General features: G+C 47.0%; 6 non-coding genes across 6 annotated transcripts; all 6 read right to left on the reverse strand.

Moving 5' to 3' along the window:
* Positions 1–519: 519 nt before the first annotated feature.
* TRNAS-GCU (transfer RNA serine (anticodon GCU)) lies at positions 520–592 on the reverse strand. Its single transcript has one exon. It is a non-coding gene; the product is annotated as a tRNA-Ser (tRNA).
* Positions 593–6,283: 5,691 nt separating this feature from the next.
* On the reverse strand, positions 6,284–6,356 carry TRNAI-GAU (transfer RNA isoleucine (anticodon GAU)). The gene has a single exon. It is a non-coding gene; the product is annotated as a tRNA-Ile (tRNA).
* A 6,528-nt stretch (positions 6,357–12,884) lies between these two features.
* TRNAY-GUA (transfer RNA tyrosine (anticodon GUA)) lies at positions 12,885–12,957 on the reverse strand. Its single transcript has one exon. It is a non-coding gene; the product is annotated as a tRNA-Tyr (tRNA).
* A 2,907-nt stretch (positions 12,958–15,864) lies between these two features.
* On the reverse strand, positions 15,865–15,937 carry TRNAY-GUA (transfer RNA tyrosine (anticodon GUA)). Its single transcript has one exon. It is a non-coding gene; the product is annotated as a tRNA-Tyr (tRNA).
* A 662-nt stretch (positions 15,938–16,599) lies between these two features.
* On the reverse strand, positions 16,600–16,672 carry TRNAS-GCU (transfer RNA serine (anticodon GCU)). Its single transcript has one exon. It is a non-coding gene; the product is annotated as a tRNA-Ser (tRNA).
* Positions 16,673–19,241: 2,569 nt separating this feature from the next.
* Positions 19,242–19,314, reverse strand: TRNAI-GAU (transfer RNA isoleucine (anticodon GAU)). Its single transcript has one exon. It is a non-coding gene; the product is annotated as a tRNA-Ile (tRNA).
* Between the last annotated feature and the right edge of the window lie 1,355 nt (positions 19,315–20,669).

Raw genomic sequence — 20,669 nt, forward strand, 5'->3', positions numbered from 1 at the left:
AAGCCCAAAAATTAAATGTTCGTCAGGTATTGTGGAAAAACTCTGACTTTTTACGTTACATTTGAGATCCCATAACACCGCTTCCGGGTGGGCTCGAACCATCAACCTTTCGGTTAACAGCTGAACGCGCTAACCATTGAGCCACGGAAGCCCAAAAATTAAATGTTCGTCAGGTATTGTGGAAAAACTTTGCCTTTTTACGTTACATTTGCGACTTCACAACACCGCTCCCGGGTGGGCTCGAACCACCAACCTATTGGTTAACAGCCTAACGCGCTAACCATTGAGCCGCGGAAGCTCAGAAACTGAATGGTTGTCAGGTATTGTGGAAAAGTTATGACTTTTCACGCTACATCTGAGACCCCACAACACCTCTCCCGGGTGGGCTCGAACCACCAACCTTTCGGTTAACAGCTGAACGCGCTAACCATTGCGCCACGGAAGCCCAAAAATTAAATGTTCGTCAGGTATTGTGGAAAAACTCTGACTTTTTACGTTACATTTGAGATCCCATAACACCGCTTCCGGGTGGGCTCCAACCACCAACCTTTCGGTTAGCAGCTGAACGCGCTAACCATTGAGCCACGGAAGCTCAGAAACTGAATGGTTGTCAGGTATTGTGGAAAAGTTATGACTTTTCACGCTACATCTGAGACCCCACAACACCTCTCCCGGGTGGGCTCGAGCCACCAACCTTTCGGTTAACAGCTGAACGCGCTAACCATTGCGCCACGGAAGCCCAAAAATTAAATGTTCGTCAGGTATTGTGGAAAAACTCTGACTTTTTACGTTACATTTGAGATCCCATAATACCGCTCCCGGGTGGGCTTGAACCACCAACCTTTTGGTTAACAGCCGAACGCGCTAACCATTGAGCCACGGAAGTTCAGCAATTAAATGGTTGTCAGGTATTGTGGAAAAGTTATGACTTTTCACGCTACATCAGAGACCCCACAACACCTCTCCCGGGTGGGCTCGAACCACCAACTTTTCGGTTAACAGCTGAACGCGCTGCGCGCTAACCATTGCGCCACGGAAGCCCAAAAATTAAATGTTCGTCAGGTATTGTGGAAAAACTCTGACTTTCTACGTTACATTTGAGATCCCATAACACCGCTCCCGGGTGGGCTCGAACCACCAACCTTTCGGTTAACAGCTGAACGCGCTAACCATTGCGCCACGGAAGCCCAAAAATTAAATGTTCGTCAGGTATTGTGGAAAAACTCTGACTTTTTACGTTACATTTGAGATCCCATAACACCGCTCCCGGGTGGGCTCGAATCACCAACCTATTGGTTAACAGCCTAAAGCGCCAACCATTGAGCCACGGAAGCTCAGAAATTCAATGGTTGTCAGGTATTGTTGAAAAGTTATGACTTTTCACGCTACATCTGAGACCCCACAACACCTCTCCCGAGTGGGCTCGAACCACCAACCTATTGGTTAACAGCTGAACGCGCTAAAAAATATGCCACGGAAGCCCAAAAATTAAATGTTCGTCAGGTATTGTGGAAAAACTCTGACTTTTTACGTTACATTTGAGATCCCACAACACCGCTCCCGGGTGGGCTCGAACCACCAACCTTTCGGTTAACAGCTGAACGCGCTAACCATTGCGCCACGGAAGCCCAAAAATTAAATGTTCGTCAGGTATTGTGGAAAAACTCTGACTTTTTACGTTACATTTGAGATCCCATAACACCGCTTTCGGGTGTGCTCGAACCACCAACCTATTGGTTAACAGCCTAACGCGCTAACCATTGAGCCGCGGAAGCTCAGAAACTGAATGGTTGTCAGGTATTGTGGAAAAGTTATGACTTTTCACGCTACATCTGAGACCCCACAACACCTCTCCCGGGTGGGCTCGAACCACCAACCTTTCGGTTAACAGCTGAACGCGCTAACCATTGCGCCACGGAAGCCCAAAAATTAAATGTTCGTCAGGTATTGTGGAAAAACTCTGACTTTTTACGTTACATTTGAGATCCCATAACACCGCTTCCGGGTGGGCTCGAACCATCAACCTTTCGGTTAACAGCTGAACGCGCTAACCATTGAGCCACGGAAGCTCAGAAACTGAATGGTTGTCAGGTATTGTGGAAAAGTTATGACTTTTCACGCTACATCTGAGACCCCACAACACCTCTCCCGGGTGGGCTCGAACCACCAACCTATTGGTTAACAGCCGAACGCGCTAACCATTGAGCCACGGAAGCTCAGAAATTAAATGGTTGGCAGGTATTGTGGAAAAGTTATGACTTTTCACGCTACATCAGAGACCCCACAACACCTCTCCCGGGTGGGCTCGAACCACCAACTTTTCGGTTAACAGCTGAACGCGCTAACCATTGCGCCACGGAAGCCCAAAAATTAAATGTTCGTCAGGTATTGTGGAAAAACTCTGACTTTTTACGTTACATTTGAGATCCCATAACACCGCTTCCGGGTGGGCTCGAACCATCAACCTTTCGGTTAACAGCTGAACGCGCTAACCATTGAGCCACGGAAGCTCAGAAACTGAATGGTTGTCAGGTATTGTGGAAAAGTTATGACTTTTCACGCTACATCTGAGACCCCACAACACCTCTCCCGGGTGGGCTCGAACCACCAACCTATTGGTTAACAGCCGAACGCGCTAACCATTGAGCCACGGAAGCTCAGAAATTAAATGGTTGGCAGGTATTGTGGAAAAGTTATGACTTTTCACGCTACATCAGAGACCCCACAACACCTCTCCCGGGTGGGCTCGAACCACCAACTTTTCGGTTAACAGCTGAACGCGCTGCGCGCTAACCATAGCGCCACGGAAGCCCAAAAATTAAATGTTCGTCAGGTATTGTGGAAAAACTCTGACTTTCTACGTTACATTTGAGATCCCATAACACCGCTTTCGGGTGTGCTCGAACCACCAACCTATTGGTTAACAGCCTAACGCGCTAACCATTGAGCCGCGGAAGCTCAGAAACTGAATGGTTGTCAGGTATTGTGGAAAAGTTATGACTTTTCACGCTACATCTGAGACCCCACAACACCTCTCCCGGGTGGGCTCGAACCACCAACCTTTCGGTTAACAGCTGAACGCGCTAACCATTGCGCCACGGAAGCCCAAAAATTAAATGTTCGTCAGGTATTGTGGAAAAACTCTGACTTTTTACGTTACATTTGAGATCCCATAACACCGCTTCCGGGTGGGCTTGAACCACCAACCTATTGGTTAACAGCCGAACGAGCTAACCATTGAGCCACGGAAGCTCAGCAATTAAATGGTTGTCAGGTATTGTGGAAAAGTTATGACTTTTCACGCTACATCAGAGACCCCACAACACCTCTCCCGGGTGGGCTCGAACCACCAACTTTTCGGTTAACAGCTGAACGCGCTGCGCGCTAACCATAGCGCCACGGAAGCCCAAAAATTAAATGTTCGTCAGGTATTGTGGAAAAACTCTGACTTTCTACGTTACATTTGAGATCCCATAACACCGCTTTCGGGTGTGCTCGAACCACCAACCTATTGGTTAACAGCCTAACGCGCTAACCATTGAGCCGCGGAAGCTCAGAAACTGAATGGTTGTCAGGTATTGTGGAAAAGTTATGACTTTTCACGCTACATCTGAGACCCCACAACACCTCTCCCGGGTGGGCTCGAACCACCAACCTTTCGGTTAACAGCTGAACGCGCTAACCATTGCGCCACGGAAGCCCAAAAATTAAATGTTCGTCAGGTATTGTGGAAAAACTCTGACTTTTTACGTTACATTTGAGATCCCATAACACCGCTTCCGGGTGGGCTTGAACCACCAACCTATTGGTTAACAGCCGAACGAGCTAACCATTGAGCCACGGAAGCTCAGCAATTAAATGGTTGTCAGGTATTGTGGAAAAGTTATGACTTTTCACGCTACATCAGAGACCCCACAACACCTCTCCCGGGTGGGCTCGAACCACCAACTTTTCGGTTAACAGCTGAACGCGCTGCGCGCTAACCATAGCGCCACGGAAGCCCAAAAATTAAATGTTCGTCAGGTATTGTGGAAAAACTCTGACTTTCTACGTTACATTTGAGATCCCATAACACCGCTCCCGGGTGGGCTCGAACCACCAACCTTTCGGTTAACAGCTGAACGCGCTAGCCATTGCGCCACGGAAGCCCAAAAATTAAATGTTCGTCAGGTATTGTGGAAAAACTCTGACTTTTTACGTTACATTTGAGATCCCATAACACCGCTCCCGGGTGGGCTCGAATCACCAACCTATTGGTTAACAGCCGAACGCGCTAAGCATTGAGCCACGGAAGCTCAGAAATTAAATGGTTGTCAGGTATTGTGGAAAAGTTATGACTTTTCACGCTACATCAGAGACCCCACAACACCTCTCCCGGGTGGGCTCGAACCACCATCCTTTCGGTTAACAGCTGAACGCGCTAACCTTTGCCCCACGGAAGCCCAAAAATTAAATGTTCGTCAGGTATTGTGGCAAAAATCTGACTTTTTACGTTACATTTGGGCTCCCATAACACCGCTCCCGGGTGGGCTCGAACCACCAACCTATTGGTTAACAGCCGAACGCGCTAACCATTGAGCCACGGAAGCTCAGAAATTAAATATTTGTCAGGTATTGTGGAAACGTTATGACTTTTCACGCTACATCTTAGACCCCACAACACCTCTCCCGGGTGGGCTCGAACCACCAACCTTTCGGTTAACAGCTTAATGCGCTAACCATTGCGCCACGGAAGCCCAAAAAATAAATGGTCGTCAGGGAGTATGGAAAAACCTTTCTTTTTACGTTACATTTGAGACTTCACAACACCGCTCCCGGGTGGGCTCAAACCACCAACCTATTGGTTAACAGCCGAACGCGCTAACCATTTGCCACGGAAGCTCAGAAATTAAATGGTTGTCAGGTATTGTGGAAACGTTATGACTTTTCACGCTACATCAGATACCCCACAACACCTCTCCCGGGTGGGCTCGAACCCCCAACCTTTCGGTTAACAGCTGATCGCGCTGCGCGCTAACCATTGCGCCACGGAAGCCCAAAAATTAAATGTTCGTCAGGTATTGTGGAAAAACTCTGACTTTTTACGTTACATTTGAGACCCCACAACACCGCTTCCGGGTGGGCTCGAACCACCAACCTTTCGGTTAACAGCTGAACGCGCTAACCATTGGGCCACGGAAGCCCAAAAATTAAATGTTCGTCAGGTATTGTGGAAAAACTCTGACTTTTTACGTTACATTTGAGACCCCACAACACCGCTTCCGGGTGGGCTCGAACCACCAACCTTTCGGTTAACAGCTGAACGCGCTAACCATTGGGCCACGGAAGCCTAAAAATTAAATGTTCGTCAGGTATTGTGGAAAAACTCTGACTTTTTACGTTACATTTGAGACCCCACAACACCGCTCCCGGGTGGGCTCGAACCACCAACCTATTGGTTAACAGCCGAACGCGCTGACCATTGAGCCACGGAAGCCTAAATATTAAATGTTCGTCAGGTATTATGGAAAAACCTTTCTTTTAACGTTACATTTGAGACTTCAAAACACCGCTCCCGGGTGGGCTCGAACCACCAACCTATTGGTTAACAGCCGAACGAGCTAACCATTTGCCACGGAAGCCCAAACAATAAATGGTCGTCAGGTATTTTGGAAAAACTTTGGCTTTTTACGTTACATTTGAGAACCCATAACACCGCTCCCGGGTAGGCTCGAACCACCAACCTATTAGATGACAGCCGAACGCGCTAAGCATTGAGCCACGGAAGCTCAGAAATTAAATGTTTGTCAGGTATTGTGGAAACGTTATGACTTTTCACGCTACATCTGAGACCCCACAACACCTCTCCCGGGTGGGCTCGAACCACCAACCTTTCGGTTAACAGCTGAACGCGCTAACCATTGCGCCACGGAAGCCTAAAAATTAAATGTTCGTCAGGTATTGTGGAAAAACTCTGACTTTTTACGTTACATTTGAGATCCCATAACACCGCTCCCGTGTGGGCTCGAACCACCAACCTTTCGGTTAACAGCCGAACGCGCTAACCATTGCACCACGGAAGCCTAAAAATTAAATGTTCGTCAGGTATTGTGGAAAAACTCTGACTTTTTACGTTACATTTGAGACCCCACAACACCGCTCCCGGGTGGGCTCGAACCACCAACCTATTGGTTAACAGCCGAACGCGCTAACCATTGAGCCACGGAAGCTCAGAAATTGAATGGTTGTCAGGTATTGTGGAAAAACTCTGACTTTTTACGTTACATTTGAGATCCCATAACACCGCTCCCGGGTGGGCTCGAACCACCAACCTTTCGGTTATCAGCCGCACGCGCTAACCATTGCGCCACGTAAGCCCAAACAATAAATGGTCGTCAAATAATTTGGAAAAACTTTGGCTTTTTACGTTACAATTGAGAACCCATAACACCGCTCCCGGGTAGGCTCGAACCACCAACCTATTAGATGACAGCCGAACGCGCTAAGCATTGAGCCACGGAAGCTCAGAAATTAAATGGTTGTCAGGTATTGTTGAAAAGTTATGACTTTTCACGCTACATCAGAGACCCCACAACACCTCTCCCGGGTGGGCTCGAACCACCATCCTTTCGGTTAACAGCTGAACGCGCTAACCTTTGCCCCACGGAAGCCCAAAAATTAAAGGTTCTTCGGGTATTGTGGAAAAACTTTTGGTTTTTACGTTACATTTGAGATCCCATAACACCGCTCTAGGGTGGGCTCGAAACACCAACGTATTAGTTAACAGCCGAACTCGCTAACCATTGCGCCAGGGAAGCCCAAAAATTAAATGTTCGTCAGGTACTGTGGCAAAACTCTGACTTTTTACGTTACATTTGAGATCCCATAACACCGCTCCCGGGTGGGCTCGAACCACCAACCTATTGGTTAACAGCCGAACGCGCTAACCATTGAGCCACGGAAGCTCAGAAATTAAATGTTTGTCAGGTATTGTGGAAACGTTATGACTTTTCACGCTACATCTGAGACCCCACAACACCTCTCCCGGGTGGGCTCGAACCACCAACCTTTCGGTTAACAGCTTAATGCGCTAACCATTGCGCCACGGAATCCCAAAAAATAAATGGTCGTCAGGTATTATGGAAAAACCTTTCTTTTTACGTTACATTTGAGACTTCACAACACCGCTCCCGTGTGGGCTCGAACCACCAACCTATTGGTTAACAGCCGAACGCGCTAACCATTTGCCACGGAAGCTCAAAAATTAAATGGTTGTCAGGTATTGTGGAAAAGTTATGACTTTTCACGCTACTTCTGAGACCCCACAACACCTCTCCCGGGTGGGCTCGAACCACCAACCTATTGGTTAACAGCCGAACGCGCTAACCATTTAGCCACGGAAGCCTAAAAATTAAATGTTCGTCAGGTATTGTGGAAAAACTTTTGGTTTTTACGTTACATTTGAGATCCCATAACACCGCTCTAGGGTGGGCTCGAAACACCAACGTATTAGTTAACAGCCGAACTCGCTAACCATTGCGCCAGGGAAGCCCAAAAATTAAATGTTCGTCAGGTACTGTGGCAAAACTCTGACTTTTTACGTTACATTTGAGATCCCATAACACCGCTCCCGGGTGGGCTCGAACCACCAACCTATTGGTTAACAGCCGAACGCGCTAACCATTGAGCCACGGAAGCTCAGAAATTAAATGTTTGTCAGGTATTGTGGAAACGTTATGACTTTTCACGCTACATCTGAGACCCCACAACACCTCTCCCGGGTGGGCTCGAACCACCAACCTTTCGGTTAACAGCTTAATGCGCTAACCATTGCGCCACGGAATCCCAAAAAATAAATGGTCGTCAGGTATTATGGAAAAACCTTTCTTTTTACGTTACATTTGAGACTTCACAACACCGCTCCCGTGTGGGCTCGAACCACCAACCTATTGGTTAACAGCCGAACGCGCTAACCATTTGCCACGGAAGCTCAAAAATTAAATGGTTGTCAGGTATTGTGGAAAAGTTATGACTTTTCACGCTACTTCTGAGACCCCACAACACCTCTCCCGGGTGGGCTCGAACCACCAACCTATTGGTTAACAGCCGAACGCGCTAACCATTTAGCCACGGAAGCCTAAAAATTAAATGTTCGTCAGGTATTGTGGAAAAACTCTGACTTTTTACGTTACATTTGAGATCCCATAACACCGCTCTAGGGTGGGCTCGAACCACCAACCTATTAGTAAACAGCCGAACGCGCTAACCATTGCGCCACGGAAGCCCAAAAATTAAATGTTCGTCAGGTATTGTGGCAAAACTCTGACTTTTTACGTTACATTTGAGATCCCATAACACCGCTCCCGGGTGGGCTTGAACCACCAACCTATTGGTTAGCAGCCGAACGCGCTAACCATTGAGCCAAGGAAGCTCAGAAATTAAATGTTTGTCAGGTATTGTGGAAACGTTATGACTTTTCACGCTACATCTGAGACCCCACAACACCTCTCCCGGGTGGGCTCGAACCACCAATTTTCGGTTAGCAGCTTAATGCGCTAACCATTGCGCCACGGAATCCCAAAAAATAAATGGTCGTCAGGTATTATGGAAAAACCTTTCTTTTTTCGTTACATTTGAGACTTCACAACACCGCTCCCGTGTGGGCTCGAACCACCAACCTATTGGTTAACAGCCGAACGCGCTAACCATTTGCCACGGAAGCTCAGAAATTAAATGGTTGTCAGGTATTGTGGAAAAGTTATGACTTTTCACGCTACTTCTGAGACCCCACAACACCTCTCCCGGGTGGGCTCGAACCACAGACCTATTGGTTAACAGCCGAACGCGCTAACCATTGAGCCACGGAAGCTCAGAAATTGAATGGTTGTCAGGTATTGTGGAAAAACTGTGACTTTTTACGTTACATTTGAGATCCCATAACACCGCTCCCGGGTGGGCTCGAACCACCAACCTTTTGGTTAACAGCCGCACGCGCTAACCATTGTGCCAAGGAAGCCCAAACAATAAATGGTCGTCAGATATTTTGGAAAAACTTTGGCTTTTTACGTTACATTTGAGAACCCATAACACCGCTCCCGGGTAGGCTCCAACCACCAACCTATTAGATAACAGCCGAACGCGCTAAGCATTGAGCCACGGAAGCTCAGAAATTAAATGGTTGTCAGGTATTGTGGAAAAGTTATGACTTTTCACGCTACATCAGAGACCCCACAACACCTCTCCCGGGTGGGCTCGAACCACCATCCTTTCGGTTAACAGCTGAACGCGCTAACCTTTGCCCCACGGAAGCCCAAAAATTAAATGTTCGTCAGGTATTGTGGCAAAACTCTGACTTTTTACGTTACATTTGAGATCCCATAACACCGCTCCCGGGTGGGCTCGAACCACCAACCTATTGGTTAACAGCCGAACGCGCTAACCATTGAGCCACGGAAGCTCAGAAATTAAATGTTTGTCAGGTATTGTGGAAACGTTATGACTTTTCACGCTACATCTGAGACCCCACAACACCTCTCCCGGGTGGGCTCGAACCACCAACCTTTCGGTTAACAGCTTAATGCGCTAACCATTGCGCCACGGAAGCCCAAAAAATAAATGGTCGTCAAGTATTATGGAAAAACCTTTCTTTTTACGTTACATTTGAGGCTTCACAACACCGCTCCCGGGTGGGCTCGAACCACCAACCTATTGGTTAACAGCCGAACGAGCTAACCATTTGCCACGGAAGCTCAGAAATTGAATGGTTGTCATTTATTGTGGAAAAACTGTGACTTTTTACGTTACATTTGAGATCCCATAACACCGCTCCCGGGTGGGCTCGAACCACCAACCTATTAGATAACAGCCGAACGCGCTAAGCATTGAGCCACGGAAGCTCAGAAATTGAATGGTTGTCAGGTATTGTGGAAAAACTGTGACTTTTTACGTTACATTTGAGATCCCATAACACCGCTCCCGGGTGGGCTCGAACCACCAACCTTTCGGTTAACAGCCGCACGCGCTAACCATTGTGCCACGGAAGCCCAAACAATAAATGGTCGTCAGATATTTTGGAAAAACTTTGGCTTTTTACGTTACATTTGAGAACCCATAACACCGCTCCCGGGTAGGCTCCAACCACCAACTTATTAGATAACAGCCGAACGCGCTAAGCATTGAGCCACGGAAGCTCAGAAATTAAATGGTTGTCAGGTATTGTGAAAAAGTTATGACTTTTCACGCTACATCAGAGACCCCACAACACCTCTCCCGGGTGGGCTCGAACCACCATCCATTCGGTTAACAGCTGAACGCGCTAACCTTTGCCCCACGGAAGCCCAAAAATTAAAGGTTCGTCAGGTATTGTGGAAAAACTTTGGGTTTTTACGTTACATTTGAGATCCCATAACACCGCTCTAGGGTGGGCTCGAACCACCAACCTATTAGTTAACAGCCGAACGCGCTAACCATTGCGCCACGGAAGCCCAAAAATTAAATGTTCGTCAGGTATTGTGGCAAAACTCTGACTTTTTACGTTACATTTGAGATCCCATAACACCGCTCCCGGGTGGGCTTGAACCACCAACCTATTGGTTAGCAGCCGAACGCGCTAACCATTGAGCCAAGGAAGCTCAGAAATTAAATGTTTGTCAGGTATTGTGGAAACGTTATGACTTTTCACGCTACATCTGAGACCCCACAACACCTCTCCCGGGTGGGCTCGAACCACCAATTTTCGGTTAGCAGCTTAATGCGCTAACCATTGCGCCACGGAATCCCAAAAAATAAATGGTCGTCAGGTATTATGGAAAAACCTTTCTTTTTTCGTTACATTTGAGACTTCACAACACCGCTCCCGTGTGGGCTCGAACCACCAACCTATTGGTTAACAGCCGAACGCGCTAACCATTTGCCACGGAAGCTCAGAAATTAAATGGTTGTCAGGTATTGTGGAAAAGTTATGACTTTTCACGCTACTTCTGAGACCCCACAACACCTCTCCCGGGTGGGCTCGAACCACAGACCTATTGGTTAACAGCCGAACGCGCTAACCATTGAGCCACGGAAGCTCAGAAATTGAATGGTTGTCAGGTATTGTGGAAAAACTGTGACTTTTTACGTTACATTTGAGATCCCATAACACCGCTCCCGGGTGGGCTCGAACCACCAACCTTTTGGTTAACAGCCGCACGCGCTAACCATTGTGCCAAGGAAGCCCAAACAATAAATGGTCGTCAGATATTTTGGAAAAACTTTGGCTTTTTACGTTACATTTGAGAACCCATAACACCGCTCCCGGGTAGGCTCCAACCACCAACCTATTAGATAACAGCCGAACGCGCTAAGCATTGAGCCACGGAAGCTCAGAAATTAAATGGTTGTCAGGTATTGTGGAAAAGTTATGACTTTTCACGCTACATCAGAGACCCCACAACACCTCTCCCGGGTGGGCTCGAACCACCATCCTTTCGGTTAACAGCTGAACGCGCTAACCTTTGCCCCACGGAAGCCCAAAAATTAAATGTTCGTCAGGTATTGTGGCAAAACTCTGACTTTTTACGTTACATTTGAGATCCCATAACACCGCTCCCGGGTGGGCTCGAACCACCAACCTATTGGTTAACAGCCGAACGCGCTAACCATTGAGCCACGGAAGCTCAGAAATTAAATGTTTGTCAGGTATTGTGGAAACGTTATGACTTTTCACGCTACATCTGAGACCCCACAACACCTCTCCCGGGTGGGCTCGAACCACCAACCTTTCGGTTAACAGCTTAATGCGCTAACCATTGCGCCACGGAAGCCCAAAAAATAAATGGTCGTCAAGTATTATGGAAAAACCTTTCTTTTTACGTTACATTTGAGGCTTCACAACACCGCTCCCGGGTGGGCTCGAACCACCAACCTATTGGTTAACAGCCGAACGAGCTAACCATTTGCCACGGAAGCTCAGAAATTGAATGGTTGTCATTTATTGTGGAAAAACTGTGACTTTTTACGTTACATTTGAGATCCCATAACACCGCTCCCGGGTGGGCTCGAACCACCAACCTATTAGATAACAGCCGAACGCGCTAAGCATTGAGCCACGGAAGCTCAGAAATTGAATGGTTGTCAGGTATTGTGGAAAAACTGTGACTTTTTACGTTACATTTGAGATCCCATAACACCGCTCCCGGGTGGGCTCGAACCACCAACCTTTCGGTTAACAGCCGCACGCGCTAACCATTGTGCCACGGAAGCCCAAACAATAAATGGTCGTCAGATATTTTGGAAAAACTTTGGCTTTTTACGTTACATTTGAGAACCCATAACACCGCTCCCGGGTAGGCTCCAACCACCAACTTATTAGATAACAGCCGAACGCGCTAAGCATTGAGCCACGGAAGCTCAGAAATTAAATGGTTGTCAGGTATTGTGAAAAAGTTATGACTTTTCACGCTACATCAGAGACCCCACAACACCTCTCCCGGGTGGGCTCGAACCACCATCCATTCGGTTAACAGCTGAACGCGCTAACCTTTGCCCCACGGAAGCCCAAAAATTAAAGGTTCGTCAGGTATTGTGGAAAAACTTTGGGTTTTTACGTTACATTTGAGATCCCATAACACCGCTCTAGGGTGGGCTCGAACCACCAACCTATTAGTTAACAGCCGAACGCGCTAACCATTGCGCCACGGAAGCCCAAAAATTAAATGTTCGTCAGGTATTGTGGCAAAACTCTGACTTTTTACGTTACATTTGAGATCCCATAACACCGCTCCCGGGTGGGCTCGAACCACCAACCTATTGGTTAACAGCCGAACGCGCTAACCATTGAGCCACGGAAGCTCAGAAATTAAATGTTTGTCAGGTATTGTGGAAACGTTTTGACTTTTCACGCTACATCTGAGACCCCACAACACCTCTCCCGGGTGGGCTCGAACCACCAACCTTTCGGTTTACAGCTTAATGCGCTAACCATTGCGCCACGGAAGCCCAAAAAATAAATGGTCGTCAAGTATTATGGAAAAACCTTTCTTTTTACGTTACATTTGAGGCTTCACAACACCGCTCCCGGGTGGGCTCGAACCACCAACCTATTGGTTAACAGCCGAACGCGCTAACCATTTGCCACGGAAGCTCAGAAATTGAATGGTTGTCATTTATTGTGGAAAAACTGTGACTTTTTACGTTACATTTGAGATCCCATAACACCGCTCCCGGGTGGGCTCGAACCACCAACCTATTAGATAACAGCCGAACGCGCTAACCATTTGCCACGGAAGCTCAGAAATTAAATGGTTGTCAGGTATTGTGGAAAAGTTATGACTTTTCACGCTACATCAGAGACCCCACAACACCTCTCCCGGGTGGGCTCAAGTGTAACGTAAAAAGTCAGAGTTTTTCCACAATACCTGACAACCATTCAATTTCTGAGCTTCCGTGGCTCAATGGTTAGCGCGTTCGGCGGTTATCCAATAGGTTGGTGGTTCGAGCCCACCCGGGAGCGGTGTTATGGGATCTCAAATGTAACGTAAAAAGTCAGAGTTTTTCCACAATACCTGACGAACGTTTAATTTTTGGGCTTCCGTGGCGCAATGGTTAGCGCGTTCAGCTGTTAACCGAAAGGTTGGTGGTTCGAGCCCACCCGGGAGAGGTGTTGTGGGGTCTCAAGTGTAACGTGAAAAGTCAGAGTTTTTCCACAATACCTGACAACCATTCAATTTCTGAGCTTCCGTGGCTCAATGGTTAGCGCGTTCGGCTGTTATCCAATAGGTTGGTGGTTCGAGCCCACCCGGGAGCGGTGTTATGGGATCTCAAATGTAACGTAAAAAGTCAGAGTTTTTCCACAATACCTGACGAACATTTAATTTTTGGGCTTCCGTGGCGCAATGGTTTGCGCGTTCAGCTGTTAACCGAAAGGTTGGTGGTTCGAGCCCACCCGGGAGAGGTGTTGTGGGTCTCAAATGTAACGTAAAAAGTCAGAGTTTTTCCACAATACCTGACGAACATTTAATTTTTGGGCTTCCGTGGCGCATTTTTTAGCGCGTTCAGCTGTTAACCGAAAGGTTGGTGGTTCGAGCCCACCCGCGAGAGGTGTTGTGGGGTCTCAGATGTAGCGTGAAAAGTCATAACTTTTCCACAATACCTGACAACCATTTAATTTCTCAGCTTCCGTGGCTCAATGGTTAGCGCGTTCGGCTGTTAACCAATAGCAGGAGCAGATGACAAAGGAGTCTCGGACGCTAGCTTCCACAATATATAGCGTTTTTCTTTGGGTCCTCGCGGAGCGCTCCCATGGAGGAATAACACTAGGAGATCCTATTCTTCAAAAACAGTCTTTAACAAAGCTGGAAACTACTACTACCATTTTTATTGCTCCTTGGGAGCGCTCCGCGAGGACCCAAAGGAAAACGCTAATAGAGGGCAATGGCACCCGCGTACGTCACAGCTGTAGCGGTATCGTTTGCCATAGAGGCGCTATCAGACATTATAGCAGACGATGCTTTTGGTGGATTATATCTGGCACCAAAGTCTGCTGGGAATTTTTTTTTGTAATAACGGACTAACAGTGGCTACTGAGGTTCGCCTTATCCGATCGCGACATAAATATACACAATATAATTACTTTATTCAAACATCTGTAACCGTTGGTATTAAGATAAAAGATAAGACTACATTTTGTGACTTTAAACCTACTAAATAGCCAAATTAAGGCCAAACTAGCAGAGAAACCCATGTAAGCCAAGGCTTAAGTAACAATTTGTGCCCACTGGAATGATAGGGCTCGGGTTTTCGAAAGATAAAATAAAGGTTTTAAAAGATGCCGAAACACAATGTAATAAATGTGTTTTAGGGCCAAAATATTCCGTATTTCTTTTGAATTAATTGAGGTTGGAAACGAAATCACTGTCTCTAACTTTTTGGGTTTTAAAAGATCGTGAGTGATTTCTTTTCCCAACCTCTTGTAGCTATCATTTAATTCAAGAATAAATTTAGAAAAAATTGGCACTGAAACACATTTTAGTTTTTTAATAGTGTACAAACGTTACTCGCTGCGCTTTTCATTATCAATTTTAGTCTAAAAAAGATTAAAAAGCCGTTGAAATCCATTTTATAACTCTAATACTCGTTAAGCCTAGGCTAATTATAAGCAGACTATACGTATTTTTAAAGAGAGGCTCCAGACGCGATTTCCCAGATCTCCTTTCGAGACTTTGCAGCCACGCTATTGGTTGGAAAATAAAGCTCCTATTTCCTACGAGAGGTGGCACTGGCGTAATTATTTTGGTTAATAACCGTGACGTTCGCGGATCCCATTGCCCTCTACATTATGGAAGCTAGCGTCCGAGACTCCTTTGTCATCTGCTCCTGCCAATAGGTTGGTGGTTCGAGCCCACCCGGTAGCGGTGTTATGGGGAAACGATATGACTTTTCACGCTACATCTGAGACCCCACAACACCTCTCCCGGGTGGGCTCGAACCACCAACCTTTCGGTTAACAGCTTAATGCGCTAACCATTGCGCCACGGAATCCCAAAAAATAAATGGTCGTCAGGTATTATGGAAAAACCTTTCTTTTTACGTTACATTTCAGACTTCACAACACCGCTCCCGTGTGGGCTCGAACCACCAACCTATTGGTTAACAGCCGAACGCGCTAACCATTTGCCACGGAAGCTCAGAAATTAAATGGTTGTCAGGTATTGTGGAAAAGTTATGACTTTTCACGCTACTTCTGAGACCCCACAACACCTCTCCCGGGTGGGCTCGAACCACCAACCTATTGGTTAACAGCCGAACGCGCTAACCATTGAGCCACGGAAGCCTAAAAATTAAATGTTCGTCAGGTATTGTGGAAAAACTCTGACTTTTTACGTTACATTTGAGACCCCACAACACCGCTCCCGGGTGGGCTCGAACCACCAACCTATTGGTTTACAGCCGAACGCGCTAACCATTGAGCCACGGAAGCTCAGAAACTGAATGGTTGTCAGGTATTGTGGAAAAACTCTGACTTTTTACGTTACATTTGAGATCCCATAACACCGCTCCCGGGTGGGCTCGAACCACCAACCTTTCGGTTAACAGCCGCACGCACTAACCATTGCGCCACGGAAGCCCAAACAATAAATGGTCGTCAAATATTTTGGAAAAACTTTGGCTTTTTACGTTACATTTGAGAACCCATAACACTGCTCCCGGGTAGGCTCGAACCACCAACCTATTAGATAACAGCCGAACGCGCTAAGCATTGAGCCACGGAAGCTCAGAAATTAAATGGTTGTCAGGTATTGTGGAAAAGTTATGACTTTTCACGCTACATCAGAGACCCCACAACACCTCTCCCGGGTGGGCTCGAACCACCATCCTTTCGGTTAACAGCTGAACGCGCTAACCTTTGCCCCACGGAAGCCCAAAAATTAAAGGTTCGTCAGGTATTGTGGAAAAACTTTTGGTTTTTACGTTACATTTGAGATCCCATAACACCGCTCTAGGGTGGGCTCGAACCACCAACCTATTAGTAAACAGCCGAACGCGCTAACCATTGCGCCACGGAAGCCCAAAAATTAAATGTTCGTCAGGTATTGTGGCAAAACTCTGACTTTTTACGTTACATTTGAGATCCCATAACACCGCTCCCGGGTGGGCTTGAACCACCAACCTATTGGTTAGCAGCCGAACGCGCTAACCATTGAGCCACGGAAGCTCAGAAATTAAATGTTTGTCAGGTATTGTGGAAACGTTATGACTTTTCACGCTACATCTGAGACCCCACAACACCTCTCCCGGGTGGGCTCGAACCACCAACCTTTCGGTTAACAGCTTAATGCGCTAACCATTGCGCCACGGAATCCCAAAAAATAAATGGTCGTCAGGTATTATGGAAAAACCTTTCTTTTTTCGTTACATTTGAGACTTCACAACACCGCTCCCGGGTGGGCTCGAACCACCAACCTATTGGTTAACAGCCGAACGCGCTAACCATTTGCCACGGAAGCTCAGAAATTAAATGGTTGTCAGGTTTTGTGGAAAAGTTATGACTTTTCACGCTACTTCTGAGACCCCACAACACCTCTCCCGGGTGGGCTCGAACCACAGACCTATTGGTTAACAGCCGAACGCGCTAACCATTGAGCCACGGAAGCTCAGAAATTGAATGGTTGTCAGGTATTGTGGAAAAACTGTGACTTTTTACGTTACATTTGAGATCCCATAACACCGCTCCCGGGTGGGCTCGAACCACCAACCTTTCGGTTAACAGCCGCACGCGCTAACCATTGTGCCACGGAAGCCCAAACAATAAATGGTCGTCAGATATTTTGGAAAAACTTTGGCTTTTTACGTTACATTTGAGAACCCATAACACCGCTCCCGGGTAGGCTCCAACCACCAACCTATTAGATAACAGCCGAACGCGCTAAGCATTGAGCCACGGAAGCTCAGAAATTAAATGGTTGTCAGGTATTGTGGAAAAGTTATGACTTTTCACGCTACATCAGAGATACCACAACACCTCTCCCGGGTGGGCTCGAACCACCATCCTTTCGGTTAACAGCTGAACGCGCTAACCTTTGCCCCACGGAAGCCCAAAAATTAAAGGTTCGTCAGGTATTGTGGAAAAACTTTGGGTTTTTACGTTACATTTGAGATCCCATAACACCGCTCTAGGGTGGGCTCGAACCACCAACCTATTAGTTAACAGCCGAACGCGCTAACCATTGCGCCACGGAAGCCCAAAAATTAAATGTTCGTCAGGTATTGTGGCAAAACTCTGACTTTTTACGTTACATTTGAGATCCCATAACACCGCTCCCGGGTGGGCTCGAACCACCAACCTATTGGTTAACAGCCGAACGCGCTAACCATTGAGCCACGGAAGCTCAGAAATTAAATGTTTGTCAGGTATTGTGGAAACGTTATGACTTTTCACGCTACATCTGAGACCCCACAACACCTCTCCCGGGTGGGCTCGAACCACCAACCTTTCGGTTAACAGCTTAATGCGCTAACCATTGCGCCACGGAAGCCCAAAAAATAAATGGTCGTCAAGTATTATGGAAAAACCTTTCTTTTTACGTTACATTTGAGGCTTCACAACACCGCTCCCGGGTGGGCTCGAACCACCAACCTATTGGTTAACAGCCGAACGCGCTAACCATTTGCCACGGAAGCTCAGAAATTGAATGGTTGTCATTTATTGTGGAAAAACTGTGACTTTTTACGTTACATTTGAGATCCCATAACACCGCTCCCGGGTGGGCTCGAACCACCAACCTATTAGATAACAGCCGAACGCGCTAAGCATTGAGCCACGGAAGCTCAGAAATTGAATGGTTGTCAGGTATTGTGGAAAAACTGTGACTTTTTACGTTACATTTGAGATCCCATAACACCGCTCCCGGGTGGGCTCGAACCACCAACCTTTCGGTTAACAGCCGCACGCGCTAACCATTGTGCCACGGAAGCCCAAACAATAAATGGTCGTCAGATATTTTGGAAAAACTTTGGCTTTTTACGTTACATTTGAGAACCCATAACACCGCTCCCGGGTAGGCTCCAACCACCAACCTATTAGATAACAGCCGAACGCGCTAAGCATTGAGCCACGGAAGCTCAGATTTTAAATGGTTGTCAGGTATTGTGGAAAAGTTATGACTTTTCACGCTACATCAGAGACCCCACAACACCTCTCCCGGGTGGGCTCGAACCACCATCCTTTCGGTTAACAGCTGAACGCGCTAACCTTTGCCCCACGGAAGCCCAAAAATTAAAGGTTCGTCAGGTATTGTGGAAAAACTTTGGGTTTTTACGATACATCTGATACCTCACAACACCGCTCCCGGGTGGGCTCGAACCAACAACCTTTCGGTTAACAGCTTAACGCGCTAACCATTGCGCCACGGAAGCAAAAAAATTAAATGGTCGTCAGGTATTGTAAAAAAACTTTGGGTTTTTACGTTACATTTGAGATCCCATAACACCGCTCTAGGGTGGGCTCGAACCACCAACCTATTAGTTAACAGCCGAACGCGCTAACCATTGCGCCACGGAAGCCCAAAAATTAAATGTTCGTCAGGTATTGTGGCAAAACTCTGACTTTCTACGTTACATTTGAGATCCCATAACACCGCTCCCGGGTGGGCTCGAACCACCAACCTATTGGTTAACAGCCGAACGCGCTAACCACTGAGCCACGGAAGCTCAGAAATTACATGTTTGTCAGGTATTGTGGAAACGTTATGACTTTTCACGCTACATCTGAGACCCCACAACACCTCTCCCGGGTGGGCTCGAACCACCAACCTTTCGGTTATCAGCTTAATGCGCTAACCATTGCGCCACGGAAGCCCAAAAAATAAATGGTCGTCAAGTATTATGGAAAAACCTTTCTTTTTACGTTACATTTGAGGCTTCACAACACCGCTCCCGGGTGGGCTCGAACCACCAACCTATTGGTTAACAGCCGAACGCGCTAACCATTTGCCACGGAAGCTCAGAAATTGAATGGTTGTCATTTATTGTGGAAAAACTGTGACTTTTTACGTTACATTTGAGATCCCATAACACCGCTCCCGGGTGGGCTCGAACCACCAACCTATTAGATAACAGCCGAACGCGCTAAGCATTGAGCCACGGAAGCTCAGAAATTAAATGGTTGTCAGGTATTGTGGAAAAGTTATGACTTTTCACGCTACATCAGAGACCCCACAACACCTCTCCCGGGTGGGCTCGAACCACCATCCTTTCGGTTAACAGCCGAAAGCGCTAAAAAATGCGCCACAGAAGCACGGAAATTAAATAGTCGTCAGGTATTGTGGAAAAACTTTGGCTTTTTACGTTACATTTGAGATTTCTCAACACCGCTCCCGGGTGGGCTCGAACCACCAACCTTTCTGTTAACAGCCGAACGCGCTAACCATTGCCCAACGGAAGCCCATAAATTAAATGTTCGTCAGGTATTGTGGAAAAACTCTGACTTTTTACGATACATCTGATACCTCAAAACACCGCTCCCGGGTGGGCTTGAACCAACAACCTTTCGGTTAACAGCTTAACGCGCTAACCATTGCGCCACGGAAGCAAAAAAATTAAATGGTCGTCAGGTATTGTAAAAAAACTTTGGGTTTTTACGTTACATTTGAGATCCCATAACACCGCTCTAGGGTGGGCTCGAACCACCAACCTATTGGTTAACAGCCGAACGCGCTAACCATTTGCCACGGAAGCTCAGAAATTGAATGGTTGTCATTTATTGTGGAAAAACTGTGACTTTTTACGTTACATTTGAGATCCCATAACACCGCTCCCGGGTGGGCTCGAACCACCAACCTATTAGATAACAGCCGAACGCGCTAAGCATTGAGCCACGGAAGCTCAGAAATTAAATGGTTGTCAGGTATTGTGGAAAAGTTATGACTTTTCACGCTACATCAGAGACCCCACAACACCTCTCCCGGGTGGGCTCAACCACCATCCTTTCGGTTAACAGCCGAAAGCGCTAAAAAATGCGCCACAGAAGCACGGAAATTAAATAGTCGTCAGGTATTGTGGAAAAACTTTGGCTTTTTACGTTACATTTGAGATTTCTCAACACCGCTCCCGGGTGGGCTCGAACCACCAACCTTTCTGTTAACAGCCGAACGCGCTAACCATTGCCCAACGGAAGCCCATAAATTGAATGTTCGTCAGGTATTGTGGAAAAA

Source organism: Phalangium opilio, unplaced genomic scaffold (genome assembly GCF_054372755.1).
Source record: "Phalangium opilio isolate 3A_F unplaced genomic scaffold, DU_Popi_V2 ptg000505l_1, whole genome shotgun sequence".
NCBI lineage: Eukaryota > Metazoa > Arthropoda > Arachnida > Opiliones > Phalangiidae > Phalangium > Phalangium opilio.